The 15,053-nt window shown below is 44.6% G+C and overlaps 1 protein-coding gene across 4 annotated transcripts in view; it reads right to left on the bottom strand.

Moving 5' to 3' along the window:
• KCNIP4 (potassium voltage-gated channel interacting protein 4) overlaps window positions 1–15,053 on the bottom strand; it is a 929,844-nt gene that overhangs the window by 425,848 nt on the left and 488,943 nt on the right. The gene's annotated exons all lie outside the window — the stretch shown is intronic.

Genomic DNA, 15,053 nt, shown 5'->3' with positions numbered 1-15,053 from the left:
TATGCTGTACTGCATGGCTCTTGTAAGGGGCATTGCAAGTTGCTCCGTCCTAATTTTTGGCAGCTTTTGCTGGGAAAGCATAAGCAAATACTATGGGACACCCACTCCCCAATAATGGGACTTATGTTTGTAATATGCTGTACTGCATGGCTCTTGTAAGGGGCATTGCAAGTTGCTCCGTCCTAATTTTTGGCAGCTGTTGCTTGCAAGGCATAAGCAAATACTATGGGACACCCACTCCCCAATAATGGGACTTATGTTTGTAATATGCTGTACTGCATAGCTCTTGTAAGGGGCATTGCAAGTTGCTCCATCCTAATTTTTGGCAGCTTTTGCTTGCAAGGCATAAGCAAATACTATGGGACACCCACTCCCCAATAATGGGACTTATGTTTGTAATATGCTGTACTGCATGGCTCTTGTAAGGGGCATTGCAAGTTGCTCCGTCCTAATTTTTGGCAGCTTTTGCTTGCAAGGCATAAGCAAATACTATGGGACACCCACTCCCCAATAATGGGACTTATGTTTGTAATATGCTGTACTGCATGGCTCTTGTAAGGGGCATTGCAAGTTGCTCCGTCCTAATTTTTGGCAGCTTTTGCTTGCAAGGCATAACCAAATACTATGGGACACCCACTCCCCAATAATGGGACTTATGTTTGTAATATGCTGTACTGCATGTGACGCGCCCCCTGGGCCGTGTGTACACGTGTGTGGGATACCCGGTGCCGGGTCTCTGGGGTCTGTAGTCTCCGTGGCGGTGACCCGGTCCCGTGGCTCAGGCTGGTCAAACCAGTGGCAGTCTTTCTTAGGTTTTGAGGTTAATTGTCCGACTGCGCCACCCGTTGATTGCGGTCAGGGAGTACCACCGCTGCGAGGCAGACCGCTGAGGCTGGTGTTGTGTGCGCAGCATAGAATGGGATAACTCCCCTCGGGAGGAGTATAGCCTCAGGGCAGTGAGTGTGGATGATGGGGGTGATGGTGCACGAGCGCAGCAGGAAGGACTCAGAGTCTTTGCAGTGCAGTTCAGGGTCTTTACTGATGATTATAGGTAGACCCTCCCGGGAGTACTGGCTAGCATACGAGGCCTGGTCAGTCTGTGAGCAAGCAGGAGTTCCCCTGGCCAGGTGGAGTTGTAGGCCTCCCCGTCTGTCTGCACTCTTCCTGGCAACCTTGCTGTAAGCGGGTAGAAGTAGCCCACGTCCCTGAGTGTACCGTGTAGTGCTCACCCGTATGGCTGGTGACTTGGGGCCTTCTGTTAGCCTCCGCTCCACGACGGCGGTGCTGGTCCCTTGCTTGTGACTGAGCCTCCGGGCTTCTATGGCCAGAGGCCCTGAAATCCCCTGCCGGCTGGTTTCTGGTGCTGGATATATAAGTCCTCACAGCTTCGGACTCCTGTGTCCGGTTCCTATTGTCTTCTGCCAGGGCGAGCTCTGCTCAGCTTCCAGCCCCTGGTCTTTAGCTCCTAGCTCCTACAGAGCTCCTTGCTGTTACTTTCCCTTGCTCTCACTCTGACTCTGACTGTTCTCTGACTCACTCAACCCCGCCCCAGATCCAGTTTATAAGGGCAGAATTCTCCCCTCCCAGGACTGGGGCAGGAGGATGTTGCATGTTTAAGGGATCCTGACCAGGAAACCTCCCACTTGCTCTCCGACGTAATATCTCTATTACTGTGGTGACCAGACCCCTGGGGTGTCACACATGGCTCTTGTAAGGGGCATTGCAGTTCCTCATAATTTTTGGAAAGCCTTCCATTCACTGCTTAGGCCAACAGTGCACGGGAGACCCAGTTGCCATTTCCAAGGGGCATTGGAGTGGCTCGAAATTTTTGGTAGGCATTGCACTCACTGTATGCCCTATAACTGTGTAGCCGAACCACTCCTTTTGTTACAGAAACATATCCTACAAGACATATCTGGTTGACTGGCCTGATATTGATGTGAATGGTCCCTGTTCCTCCTGCTCTTTCTCCTTTGCCACCACCTCATCCATCATTTATCACCTGAAGCTTTGTTTTAATGGGAGTCATAGAACTGGGATAGTAGCAGGAAAACATCCAGCAATCCTCGGAGGAGGTAGGATATGCGCCAAAACGCGGACCACCTCAGGCCTAGCCGCTACTACATACATGCGCTTGCATTCCAAGAAAACAAAGCAGATGCTAACTTCTATCATCATCATCATGCTCCTCACCTAGGCACTCTCAACTCCCCTGATGGAGAAGCCAGGGCCCACCGGAGGAGTCTGGTTCTCTGGTGGGCTCGTCCAATGCTGCCCTAAAGCAGGCCAGGCTAAGAAAAGTGTGGGGGAAGGTGACAGGAGAAATCAGGGCGGCTGGGGACCGAGTATGGACACCTGGCCGCCACCTGGCGGCTGGGGACCGAGCGTGGACACCCAGCCGCCGGGCGGCTGGGGACAGAGTATGGATACCTCGCTGCCGAAGCGGCCATGAGGTAGTGGCCAGCTTCGGCCTCCTCCAAACTAAAATGCCCCATTTCAAGTGAAAGCTAGCAGTATGGTATTGCAGCCTGCGGGTGGGTGGGTGGTTGGCTGCATATTTTAGCTTGCATTGCAAGGAATGGGGGAGGTACAATTGAACACTGCCCTGGGACAAGGACTTGCACGGGAATAGTTGCAAGTCTGCATCTTCTGATGCGGCAAGGATCACTTCTGATGGGCACACTTTTAGACAGTGACCTGGGGGTCAGAGATGCTTCCAGGGGTCTTCACCATGCTGATCCCTTGTCTTTTCAGCACTGTATGCATGTGTCACACAGCACATGGCCAGATAAGGTTGTAAAATGTTAAAATGACATTTCCCAGTGAACGCATTTGTCACGGTTGAAAGCAATACAAAAGTGCAAAAACGCATGAAAAATGCTACTTGTGAACATAGCCCAAGGTGTGGAGGAGTATTTTTGTTTTTGGTTATTTATTTTACCTTATACTCAAGCTTTTACCCTGGAAAGGAAATTCCTTAACATATTTCACAGGAAAACCGTTTCAGTTTCGTTTTTGAACGTTTTATTGTGAGCCCGCAAAAGTGGCTTAATACCTCTGACCACGTTGTTGACAGCAGTGACCTGGGGGTCAGAAATGCTTCCAGGGGCGATCCCCATGCTGCCCCCATGTCTTTTGAGCACTGTCACTATCGTTTTGGGCACTTTTTAGGCTTTCTACAGACTGCCGGGGGTGCTGCCGCAAAAATGCTCGGGTCTCTCATAGACTAACATTGGGCTCGTTGCTAGGGTCGAGCACCCGAGTATCACGGTAAGCTCGGCCCGAGCTTCGAGCACCCGAGCATTTTAGTGATCGCTCAACACTATCAGTCGTCATCTTGGTGAGGACATGGAAGTCTTGCCCGTTACCAGTCTGGCACCCATGGCTGACTTTATGTTACTCTGCCTTATCCATGACCCTCGCATTGTCAAAATGTTGGGTGACAGTCATTACTAGTTGATGACACTTTTAGACCCCCTCTACAAGGAGAACTTTCATTCTCTTATTCCTGAGTTGGAGAGGTCTACAAAAATGGGGCAGTACCAGAAGGCCCTTGCTGAAGAACTATTAAAAAAATTCCCATCTGAACACGGTAGCGGCAGAGGTCACAGTTCGCTGCCCAACTAAGGCATACAGGCGAGAGAGACGAAACTCCAATCCAGCAGAGGCAGGGGAACACTGTCAATGTTCTAGGACAGTTTTCTGAGACCTGCCCAGCTTACAGGCCCTGAGGCGCAGGGTACTCTCACAAGGAGTGGAAAGTTTCAAAAGATTGTGAGGGAGTACCAGCGTCCTCCGTGATTCCTCTGTGCCTTTTAATTATTGGGTATCCAAGCTGGACACTTGGAATGAACTCACTCTGTATGCCTTGGAGGTCCTGGCCTGCCTTGCCGCTAGCGTGTTATCGGAGCGTGTTTTTAGTGCCGCTGGGGGAATTATAACTGATAAGCGCACTCGCCTGTCAACTGACAATGCTGACAAGCTGACCCTTATCAAAATGAACAAGGGCTGGATTGGGCCAGACTTCTCATCACCACCAAATGACAGCAGAGTAACATAAAGTCAAATCCACTGTGTTATTTCGGGAGGTGTATTCCCATGCATCGCTTCACACCCACACATGGGTATACGCTTCCTCATTTCGGCTGTTTTTTGATCTTCTCCTTATCCTCAGCCTCCACGACCACTATACCACCAGGGTGACCGTGGTCCATGTTGCCAGCATTGCAAGTTCCTCTGTCCTAATTTTTGGCAGCTTTTGCTTGGAAGGCATAGGCAAAGACTATGGGAGACCCACTCGCCAATATTGGGAATAATGTTTTTTATATGCTGTACTGCATGGCTCTTGTAAGGGACATTGCAAGTTACCCCTTCCTAATTTTTGGCAGCTTTTGCTTGGAAGGCATAGGCAAAGACTATGTGAGACCCACTCCCCAATAATGGGAATAATGTTTTTAATATGCTGTACTGCATGGCTCTTGTAAGGGACATTGCAAGTTCCCCCTTCCTAATTTTTGGCAGCTTTTGCTTGGAAGGCATAGGCATAGACTATGGGAGACCCACTCCCCAATAATGGGAATAATGTTTTTAATATGCTGTACTGCATGACTCTTGTAAGGGGCATTAAAATCGTCTTGTTAAGCTACTGTGACCTCCACGTCTCTTCCAAGGGTCGTTAATATTGTCTTTTTGTTCCACTGCGACCTCCACCACTCTTCCAAGGGGCATTAAAAGCGTCTTGTTAACACTAGAACTACTGATGGATACATTTTGACTCCTTTCGTTTTTTATTTCTCTTTTGTGACTACATTTTTCAGAATTCCAGCTTGAAACTCGATGACTTTTCCTCAAATATGATGTGAAAAAAGATTTTGTGAGAATAAATAATTTTGGTGAAAAATTTGCGCGTTTTTTTCAAAATTTACCAAGAACTACTGAAGGGAGTCATTTTGACTCCCTACTATATTTTGAGGTCCTTTTGTCACTAAATGTTGCTATAAAGTTTTGTGCATAATTTTTTCACTGTCTTATTTACCCTGATGTTCATATAGATGTAGTTCAATTTACATGTCAACTTTTCACATTTTCCTTGTGTTTTACCTGCTTGTATTACTGTGTAATGCTGAACAAAATAGCTTGTTTACTCTAGGCTCTTATCTTATGCTAATGAAGGGTGGTGTTTTTCTAAGGTCCTAGCAGGAGACAGTATTCTGGATAGTAACTTTACTTTCAGTTCAGCTGAAGAGACAAAGAGAACAGACGCAGACATACGAGCTCTGAAGACTCATACAGGTATGAATTGTTATGAAATAGTTTAGCTGTCTGTCAACTGATTCAGCCCACCTACTTTTGAAGGTGGCAGAACAGTTATTATTTCTTTTAGTTTTCATTTCATTTCTATTTTTCAGCAGGGAACTATATAGAATTATGGAATTTGTGAGGAATATGGAGAGAAGACGTTTGATAAAGCCTCAGGATATTCTGGCTACTTTGCAATCCATACCGGAGGATGAATCGGAATCCGAATTGCAGGAACATGTATTTGATTCTGACAGTGATGAAGATTTCATTCCTCAGAACATATCAAGTGAATCTGAAGACTCAGAAGGAACAAATCCAGTAGGTAAGTAGTTATGTGTATTTATTTGTTCTTCCACACACTGAGTTAGGGCCTGTGCACACTAGCAGAATTCTGGCTGAATAGCCATCTGGATATTCTTGCCGCAATACAGGCCGTACCTGCCCGCTCATGCCTGAAGCTCCGCCCCGAACCCCGGGCTGGAGCCGCTGTCAGGGACAGAGCAGCGCTTGCTTACGCGCGAGCACGGCTCCGTCCCAGACAGCGGCTCCAGCCCGGGGTTCGGAGCGGAGCTTCAGGTATGAAACTCCGCTCTGTACCTGAGCGGGCAGGTACGGGCCGGATTGTGGTGAGAATATCCGGTCGGATATTCCGCCGCTAATCCAGCCAGTGTGCACGGACCCTTACAAAACAAAAATTCTAAATATTCATCAACTTTTTTACAGATATTCCAAGCACATCAACTGGGGATCGGGCTCATGCAGTTATGTTGCCTCGTGACCATCCTCCTGGTCGTGGACAGAAAAAATCAGCAAAACGTCCCAGAAATGAAAGAACAACAGATAACGATGGCGGCGAAGGTAATGCAACAATAAACACCAGAGAAGGCGAATCTGAAGGAATACTAGTTTCAGCGGATGGTATTCAATGGAAACCTGTTGAAATTGGAGAACACTTGCCTGGTAGGCGTGACAGCCAAAATATTCTTCGAGAAGCACCTGGCCCTACAGGATACGCCAGAAGAAATATCATTATCGATAGTCCTTTGAGCGCATGGCGTTTATTTTTTGATTCATATATATTGACACATATAAAGAACTGTACGCTTGCAGAAGCATGCAGGAACAATAATTTACAGTTTACTCTATCTGATGAGGAGCTAGATGCATTCATTGCGATATTCTATGCTCGTGGAATATCTGGCACGAACCGTCACTCGATTAGCAGTATTTGGTGTAATGACTGGGGAATACTGTTTTGCAAAGCGACAATGTCTAGGGACCGCTTTGTTGAAATTATGAGGTTTCTCAGATTTGATGAGAAATCTACTCGATCGGAGAGACTGCAAACGGACAAGTTTGCTCTATTTTCTACTGTGTGGGACAGGTTTATTGAAAATTGTATTGCGTGTTACAAACCTGGCCCATACATAACAGTGGATGAGCAACTTTTCCCAAGCAAAACTAGGTGTCCATTCACGCAGTACATGCCTTCCAAACTAGATAAATATGGCCACAAATATTGGCTAGCTGTTGATAAGAGGAAGCAAATATCTGGCAAATGGCTTCCCTTATCTAGGCAAAGATGACACACGCCGTGCTGAGGACCGTTTAGCTGACCATGTGGTAATGAAGTTATTGGACCCGTTTTTGAAAAAAGGTCGCAATGTTACAACCGATAATTATTTTACTTCAGTAAAATTAGCTAAACAGCTAAAAAGCAAAGGAACAACCATCGTGGGAACACTGAACAAGATAAGGCGAGAAGTGCCTAAAGAAATAAAATCCATGAAAGAGGAATTGTACAACACTAAAGTGTTTAGAAATGAAGACAATTTTACACTTACAGTATATCAAGGAAAGCCCAACAAAAATGTTGTCATTTTGAGTTCCGTCCATCCAGATGTTGTTGTTGCGTCTGATTCCGCTAAAAAAACTCCAGAAATGGTAAAGTTTTACAATGAAACAAAATATGGAGTAGATGTAGTGGATCAGATGGCACGAAAATATACCACACGAACATGCACAAGGAGATGGCCTGTTCATGCATTTGAAAATGCCTTAGACTTTGCGGGTATAAATGCATGGATAATATTCAAGGAGATTACCCACCAAAAAATGTCACGCAAGGCATTTTTGCAAACGCTTGTGAGAGAGTTGAGTGGTCCTTATGTCACAGATAGGGAAAAGGGTTCCACGTCCCAAGTTTCTACATGCTCAGAAGTGATGGTTCAAACAAAATTTTGCCAGATCAAAGAAAAGTGCAAGAAAAATAGATCTGTCGGAAATTGTAAGACTTTTGGTAAGTCTTTGTGTGGGCAATGTACTGCCATAAATCAAAGGCAATGCCTAAAATGCGAAACACCAAATGTTTAGAAGGTGAATTCTGCGCCATATTTTCATTTTTATGCTCCTCCACCTACATTTTCTCTGCTTTTTGTTCTTCAGTTGTTGTTTATATGTGTGCACTTGAATAAAAAAAAATGTTTGAAAAACGTCTATTATAATTATTGTTATTTTCTGTAGAAAAATAAGAAAAGCAGAAAAAAAACAATCAAAAGCATTACTGTTGGATCTCACAATAATAATACATTACAAAAAATATAATTATTAATAAATAACCACAAATGAAACTCTAAAAATAAACGAAAACAAGCAAGGAGTCAAAATGACTCCTTTCAGTAGTTCTAGGCGGGGTCACGAGTCCAGTAGTCCTAGTGTTAAGCTACTGTGACCTCCACGTCTCTTCCACAGGGCGTTGATATTGTCTTTTTATTCCACTGTAACCTCCACCACTCTTCCAAGGGGCATTGATATTGTCTTTTAATTCCACTGCGACCTCCACCACTCTTCCAAGAGGCATTAAAACCATCTTGTTAAGCTACTGTGACCTCCACGTCTCTTCCACGGGGCATTGATATTGTCTTTTTATTCCACTGTAACCTCCACCACTCTTCCAAGGGGCATTAAAACTGTCTTGTTAAACCACTCTGAACTCCACGTCTCTTCCAAGGGGCATTAAAACCATCTTGTTAAGCTACTGTGACCTCCACATCTCTTCCAAGGGGCATTAAAACTGTCTTGTTAAACCACTCTGAACTCCACGTCACTTCTAAGGGGCATTAAAACCGTCTTGTTAAACCACTCTGAACTCCACAGCTCTTCCAAGGGGCATTGACATGTTGTTTTTAATTACCTCTAACCTCCACGACTCTTGCAACGGGCATTGCATTTCCTCCTAATTTTTGTCAGCTTTTGCTTTTCAATGCATAGGCGAACACTAAGGGAGACCCACTCCCCAATAATGGGTAGAAGGTTTTTAATACGCTGTAATCCACGTCTGTAGCTGAACCGCTCCTTTTGGTACAGAAACATATCCTACAAGACATGTGTGGTTGGCTGGCCTGATATTGATGTGAATGGTCCCTGTTCCTCCTGCTCTTTCTCCTTTGCCACCACCTCATCCATCATTCATCACCTGAAGCTTTGTTTTAACGGGAGTCATAGAACTGGGATAGTAGCAGGAAAACATCCAGCAATCCTCGAAGGAGGTAGAATATGCGCCAAAACGCTGACCACCTCAGGCCTAGCTGCTACTACATACATGCGCTTGCATTCCAAGGAACAGAAAGCTAAGGAGGTGGATGGCCTCATGATCATGAATAATTTACTCGTTGTGTAGGAGGCCGACCACTGCTGCTGTCTACCTTCTGAACTTTGTGTTGAAGCCTGATTGACCCAGGACCCGCAATCCTCTATGTCTGGAGGACGTGTTGCATCCCAGTGTCCAACTGTGTCCCGGCTTCCACAATATTAACCCAGTGTGAAGGCGTCAGTGAGATGGACCATTCCTGGCCACATTCACTTGTCCACGTGTTTGTGGTTAGGCTGTCCTTCCCACTAAATGCACTGGGGAGGGCACAGGTAATGTTTTGGTATGCGCGCTTGTGTATAAGGCGCACCGGGACAAATAGGGGCGGCTGGGGACCGTTTATGGACAGCCAGCCACCCCCACGCGGCTGGGGACTGTGTATGGACACCCGGCCGCCCCCTGGCGGCTGGGGACCAAGTGTGGACACCTGGCCGCCGGGCGGCTGGGGACTGAGTATGAATACCAGGCTACCGACGCAGCCATGACGTGGTGGCCAGATTCCACCTCCACATGCCTAAAAGGCCCAATTTCAAGTGAAAGCAAGCTAGCAGTATGGTATTGCAGCCTGGGGGTGGGTGGGTGGCAGGCTGCATACTTGCGCTTGTATTGCAAGTTATGGGGGAGGTACAATTGAACACTGCCCTGGGACAAGGACTTGCACGGGGATAGTTGCAAGTCTGCATCTTCTGATGCGGCAAGGATCACTTCTGATGGGCACACTTTTAGGCAGTGACCTGGGTGTCAGAGATGCTTCCAGGGGTCTTCCCCATGCTGTTCCCATGTCTTTTTAGCACTGTATGCATGTGTCACACAGCACATGGCCAGATAAGGTTGTAAAATGTTAAAATGACATTTCCCGGTGAATGCATTTGTCACGGTTGAAAGCAATACAAACGTGCAAAAACGCATAAAAAATGCTACTTGTGAACATAGCCCAAGGTGTGGAGGAGTATTTTTGTTTTTGGTTATTTATTTTACCTTATACAAAAGTCTTTACCCTGGAAAGGATGTTCCTTAACCCCATTCCGACCTGGTCAGTAATAGTACGCACCAGGTCGGGAAGGCCGGTTCAGCGGGGGCTCCGGCGGTGAGCCCGCACTGAAGCGAGCACATGTCAGCTGATTATTGGAATCGCAATCCACCCGCGGCTGTTAACATGTTAAATCTCTGACAGTGTCATTTAACTCGCGCTTCCGGGAGTCCTAAGCCCCGCCCATCAGTGACCCCGTCACGTGATCGCGGGTCACCAATGGGTGGGCATGACAACTCAGGGTCTGCAGCAGACGCCTGTGGTTGTCATGTCTCAATTGCCATGAGCGCCACCTAGTGGTCAGCGCTCATAGCAAGTGAGCATTTCTCCTGCATACAAGCGATCTGCTCATCGCTTGTATGCAGTAGAAGCAATCAGACAACTGCTGCTTCTAGTCTCCTCTGGAGACTATAGAAGCAAGCAGAAAGTGTAAAAAAAAAGTTTTTAAAAAAATAAAAAATATATAAAAGTTTAAGTCACCCCCCTTTCGCCCCATTCAAAATAAAATATATATATATAAAAAAAAAACACATACACATATTTGGTATCGCCGCGTTCAGAATCGCCCGATCTATCAATATAAAAGAAGAATTAATACAATCAGTAAAAGGCGTAACGAGAAAAAAAATTTAAACGCCAGAATTAAGTTTTTTTGGTCGCTACAACTTTGCAATAAAATGCAATAACGGGCGATCAAAACATCGGATCTACCCCAAAATGATATCAATAAAAACGTCAGCCCAGCACGCAAAAAATAAGCCCTCACCTGGCCCCAGATCCCGAAAAATGGAGAAGCTAAGGGTCTCGGAAAATGGTGTCATTTTTTTTGTTTTTTTTAGCAAGCTTTGGATTTTTTTTTCACCACTTAAATAAAAAAGAACCTATACATGTTTGGTGTCTATGAACTCGTAACGACCTGGAAAATAATGATGGCAGGTCAGTTTTAGCAATCTGTGAACGTGGTAAAAAAAGGACCCAAAAACAACTGTGGAGTTGCATTTTTTTTGCAGTTTCACTGCACTTGGAATTTTTTTCCCATTTTCCAGCACACGATATGGAAAAACCAGTGATGGTGTTTAAAAGTACAACTCGTCCCGCAAAAAATAAGCCCTCACATGGCCATATTGAACGAAAATTAAAAAGTTCAGGCTCTGGGAAGAAGGGGAGCAAAAAAGGAAAACACAAAAACAGAAAGACCCATGGTCGTTAAGGGGTTAACATATTTCACTGGAAAGCACTTTCACTTTCGTTTTTGAATGTTTTATTGTGAGCCTGTAAAAGTGGCTTAATACCTCTGACCACGTTGTTGACAGCAGTGACCTGGGGGTCAGAAATGCTTCCAGGGGCGATCCCTATGCTGTCCCCATGTCATTTGAGCACTGTCGCTATCGTTTTGGGCACTTTTTAGGCTTTCTACAGACTGCCGGGGGAGCAGCCGCAAAAATGTTCGGGTCTCCAATAGACTAACATTGGGCTCGTTGCTCGGGTCGAGCACCCGAGTATCACAGTGAGCTCGGCCCAAGCTGCGAGCACCCGAGCATTTTAGTGCTCGCTCAACACTAGTCGAGATACAAACACAACTTCTCCACTGATAAAAAAAAAAGAAGGTAACAGAGGGTTCTTCTATGAAGAAGCAAAAACCCAGACCTAAATTTCATTAAAGTGCTGTAAACCAAGTTGTGCATGCAGGAAACAATGCAAAGCTGAAAAATTCCTCTATGGAGGACTGGTAGCCATTTTTTTTTGGCAAAAAGAGCAATTTCAGATACTAAAAGCAAGTCTATGAAGCCATTGAACTCTTTTATTCAATTAATAAACTACTCACCTCTTCAATCTGCTGTTGATCCAGCGCTGAATACTCAGAGCGAGAGGTATATACCGTATGGGAATAAAAGGGCCAGAAATAAGAGGAAACCAATATGGTTGAACAAGAATGTAAAAGGGGCGTTAAATAGCAAAAAAGAGGCATTTAAGAGATTAAAACAGGAAAACAGCAAGGAGGCACTAATGTGTTACAAGGAAAAAACGAGAACTTGCAAAAAACAAATAAAAATAGCGAAGGAGGAAACAGAGAGACGTATTGCTAGGGAAAGTAGATCAAATCCCAAACTGTTCTTTACGTATATAAATAGTAAAAGGATTAAATCGGATAATATTGGACCGATAAAAAGTGATGAAGGCAAAATCATAGAGAAAGATGAGGATAAAGCTAATCTATTAAATATTTTTTTTAGACGACTTTCACAAAGGAAATAGAACTAACAGGCGAAATGAGAAGTGACAAACTTAATCCTCCACTAAGTATGACAAATCTAACCCAAGCTGGGGTACAGAAACGCCTCAGTAACATTAAAATAAACAAATCACCAGGACCTGATGGCATACACCCACGGGTACTAAGGGAACTAAGTAATGTGATAGACAGACCGTTATATCTTATATTTAAGGACTCTGTTGAGACTGGGTCTGTACCACTTGATTGGCGACAGGCGAATGTAGTGCCAATATTCAAAAAGGGAGCAAAAAGTGACGCCGGAAACTATCGGCCGGTGAGTCTGACGTCCGTTGTGGGCAAAATTTTTGAGAGTTTCATTAAAGAGGCAATTACGGAGCATCTTGATGCAAATAATCTATTAACCCCGAACCAACATGGATTCATGAGGAATCGCTCCTGCCAAACAAACCTGATTGACTTCTACGAGGAGGTTAGCTCTCGAGTAGATCAGGAGGAACCAGTGGATGTCGTGTATCTCGACTTCTCAAAAGCATTCGATAGCGTGCCACATAATAGGTTGGTATACAAAATGAGAATGATGGGTCTGGGGGAAAATGTCTGCAAGTGGGTAGCTAACTGGCTAAAGGATAGAAGGCAGAGGGTAGTTATAAATGGAATATACTCAGATTGGGTAAGCGTCACTAGTGGGGTACCACAGGGGTCTGTACTAGGCCCAATGTTATTTAATATCTTTATAAACGACATAGTCAACGGGATAAATAGTAAAATATCAATATTTGCAGATGACACAAAGTTCTGTAAAACAATTAATACAAAAGAGGACAGTGCAGACCTACAGAGGGACTTGGATACGATGGGTAGGTGGAGCATTAAATGGCAAATGAGGTTTAACGAGGAGAAATGTAAGGTCATACATCTGGGAAGGAAAAATGGAAGTCACCAGTACTCACTGAATGGGAAATCATTGGGGAATTCAGAGATGGAGAAGGACTTGGGCATCTTGATTGATAGCAAACTAAATTGGAGTGCCCAAAGTCAGGCCGCTGCTGTAAGGGCAAACAGGGCAATGGGATGTATCAGAAGAGGTATAGCTGCAAAGGATGAGAACATTGTTCTTCCACTGTACAAAGCACTGGTCAGACCACACTTGGAATACTGTGCTCAGTTATGGGCCCCAATATATAGAAAGGATATAAATGAGCTTGAAAAGGTACAAAGGAGGGCAACAAAATTAATAAAGGGAATGGAGGGACTGCAATACCCAGAGAGGTTGGCAAAGCTAGGACTATTCAGCCTGGAAAAGAGAAGGTTGAGGGGGGACATAATAAATGTGTACAAATATGTTAGGGGACAGTATAGAGATCTTGCCCGGGATTTGTTCAAAAGGAGGGATATTACGGTAACAAGAGGGCATTCACTAAAACTAGAAGAGAGAAGGTTTCAGCACCAGCATAGGAAGGGGTTCTTTATGGTAAGAGCAGTGAGAATATGGAATTCACTGAGTGAGGAGACGGTAATGTCGGATTCACTTAACCAGTTTAAGCGGGGACTGGATGCATTTCTAGATACCAGGCAGATTTCAGCGTATACTTAAAAATAGAATAAAATAGTATGTTGATACAGGGATTTATTCTGACTGCTGGTTTCAGAGTCGGGAGGGAATTTTTCCACAGGTGAAGATTGGCTAAATCATTTAGGGTTTTTGCCCTCCTCTGGATCAACTTTAGGAATTACAAAATTAACAGGTCGAACTTGATGGACGCAAGTCTTTATTCGGCTTTACAAACTATGTTACTATGTTACTATGATGCTCTGGTGGTCCATGCTGGTCTTTGTTGACAAGGTGCATCAATGGCTTCAGCGCTCACATGGCATACTACTGGCATCATCACTCAGTACTCATAGAATCATAGAATGGTAGAGTTGGAAGGGACCTCCTGGGTCATCTGGTCCAACCCCCTGCTCAAAGCAGGATTCACTAGATCATCTCAGACAGATGTCTGTCCAGCCTCTGTTTGAAGACGTCCATTGAAGGGGAACTCACCACCTCTCGTGGCAGCCTGTTCCACTCATTAATCACCCTAACTGTCAAAAAGTTTTTTCTAATATCTAATCTGTGTCTCCTCCCATTTAGTTTCATCCCATTGCTTCTAGTCTTTCCTTGTGCAAATGAGAATAAAGATGATCCTTCTACAATGTGACAGCCCTTGACATATTTGTAGACAGCTATTAAGTCTCCTCTCAGTCTTCTTTTTTGCAAGCTAAACATTCCCAAATCCTGCAACCGTTCCTCATAGGACATGGTTTGCAGACCAGTCACCATTCTGGTCGCTCTTCTCTGAACTTGCTCCAGTTTGTCTATGTCTTTTTTAAAATGTGGTGCCCAAAACTGTACACAGTATTCCAGATGAGGTCTGACCAAAGAGGAGTAAAGACCGATAATGACTTCACGTGATCTAGACTGTATGCTTCTGTTAATACATCCCAGAATTGTATTTGCCTTTTTTGCTGCTGCATCACACTGTTGACTCATGTTCAGTCTATGATCTATTAGTATACCTAAGTCTTTTTCACATGTACTGTTGCTTAGCTCTATTCCTCCCATTCTGTATATGCTTTTTTCATTTTTATTGCCCAGATGTAGTACTTTGCATTTTTCCCTGTTAAAAACCATTCTGTTGGTTGCTGCCCACTGCTCCAGTTTATTTAGGTCTTTTTGAATCCTCTCTCTCTCTTCTCTAGTATTAGCTATCCCTCCTAGCTTTGTGTCATCAGCAAATTTAATCAGTTTACCCTCAATTCCTTCATCTAAATCATTGATAAAGATGTTGAACAAT

Source organism: Phyllobates terribilis, unplaced genomic scaffold (genome assembly GCF_046119375.1).
Source record: "Phyllobates terribilis strain yellow unplaced genomic scaffold, ASM4611937v1 Scaffold_1__5_contigs__length_1240528914, whole genome shotgun sequence".
NCBI lineage: Eukaryota > Metazoa > Chordata > Amphibia > Anura > Dendrobatidae > Phyllobates > Phyllobates terribilis.
Note: the sequence above shows the minus strand (reverse complement) of the source record. Positions and strands in the feature narration are given on the sequence as shown.